The sequence below is a fragment of the Balaenoptera physalus genome, assembly GCF_965194825.1.
Source record: "Balaenoptera physalus genome assembly, chromosome: 3".
In the NCBI taxonomy this organism is placed as follows: Eukaryota; Metazoa; Chordata; class Mammalia; order Artiodactyla; family Balaenopteridae; genus Balaenoptera; species Balaenoptera physalus.
In genome coordinates this window covers 64,541,402-64,543,458 of record NC_138890.1, presented here as the reverse complement: position 1 = coordinate 64,543,458, position 2,057 = coordinate 64,541,402, and positions in this window count along the sequence as shown.

Here is a 2,057-nt window from a genome sequence, read left to right as displayed (position 1 = left end):
GGCGCTTGCAAGCCGTTGGAATGGCTCCATAGTCCGTCTTTGCTATCAGCCTGCCTGTACTCTGCTGAAGAAGTAAGAACTTTAGCTCTTACCTCCTCTCTTTTGTGGGGACTCTCTGCGGTGTGGAAAGCGATGTTCACCTTGTTGGCTTACCCATGAGCCTGTGCTCTCTCTGGAAAGAGCTTACTGCTAGCTCCACCTGAGACTAAAGCAGTGGCTATAGTCAGCAGACAGCATGCCTTGGTGGTGATCCCAGTTAGGGTAAGGTTTGGCTCCTAGAACAGGGATACAATGGTATCATGGCTTAAAGAACGAAGTTAATTTCCCATACATGCAACAGCCCACGAAGAGCATCCCAGGTGGCTGGGTGGTTGTTTAGGGATGCAGGGTCCTCCAAGCTGCCCCACCGTTCTCCAGGGCAGTGCTTCTCAAATGTCACGTGGTGAAGGACCCATTTTTCTTTTTTTTTTTTTTTAACATTTTCAATCCATTTCAAGCCAACATTTTTATAACAAAAAGTAAAAATGAATTACTAGAAAAATGAAGGGGAAAAACCCTCCCAAAGACATACAAAATACAAACCGAAAGTATTTTATTATTAGATAACAGACTTAAATTGCTACGCAAGTTAGTAAATACTTCTCCTTTGAACAATGGGCAATGTAGGAGGCCGTTGTTCAATTTCCAATTATTGGGAATTTGCTCTTTCAGAGAACATATTTTGTATGACTTGAATTAAATTATTGGAATTGTTTTATGGCCCAGAATATGTCTGTCTTGGTGAATGTTCTGTGTGTACATGACAAGAATGTATATTCTGCTATTGTTTGAGTGTGGATGGCGTTATCCTATAAATATACATAAGGCCAAGTTGGTTAATAGTGTTGTTCAGATGTACTGTATCCTTACTGGTTTTCTACTTTTTCTATATGTTACTAAGTGATAAGTGTTGAAGTCTTTATTATTGTGGATTTGTCTGTTTCTTCTTTCAGTTATATCAGTTTTTGTTTCACGTATTTTGAAGGTTCATTGTTGAGTGCTTACACATTTAGGATTGTTATATCTTGTTGGTGAATTGACCCTTTATTATTATGTAATGTCCCTCTTTATCCTTGGAAATATTTCTTGTTCTGAAGTCTATTTAGTCTGATACTAATATAGCCATCATAGCTTTTTTTTTTTTAAGTATTTACGTGATATGTCTTTTTCTTTTCCTTTTTTTAAAGCTATCTATATCTTTATATTTGAAGTGGGTTTCTTGTAGATAACATACCGTTGGGTCTTGCTTTTTATCCCATGTGACAATCTTTGCATTTTAATGTAATTTGTACTTAATGTAATTATTAATGGAATTGGGTTTAATTTATTGTCTTCCTAGTTGTTTTCTATTTGTCTTAACTGTTCTTTGTTCCTTTTTTCCACTTCTTTTGAATTAGTTGAATTTTTTTATTAGTCTGTCTTACTTCCCCTATTGGCTTGTTAATGATAACTTCTGCAAAATTTTGCAGTTTTTCTCCTAGGGTTTACAATATACATTGTTAACTTATCTGAATGGACCTTCAAAGAATATTATACCACTTCAAAAAAAGTGTAAGACTCTTACAAGAGTATACAGTTGGGGACTTCCCTGGTGGCACAGTGGTTAAGAATCCACCTGCCAATGCAGGGGACACGGGTTTGAGCCCTAGTCCGGGAAGATCCCACATGCTGCGGAGCAACTAAGCTCATGTGCCACAACTACTGAGCCTGCACTCTAGAGCCCGAGAACCACAACTACTGAGCCCGCGAGCCACAACTACTGAAGCCCGCATGCCTAGAGCCCGTGTTCTGCAACAAGAGAAGCCACCGCAATGAGAAGCCCGCGCACCGCAACGAAGAGTAACCCCCGCTCGCCGCAGCTAGAGAAAAGCCCACACACAGAAACGAAGACCCAGTGCAGCCAAAAATAAAATATAAATAAATAAATAGAATTACAAAAAAAACACCTCAAAGTGTTTAAAAAAAAAAAAAGAGTATACAGTTGTCACTTGAATAATGTGGGGGTTAGGGGTGCCCAC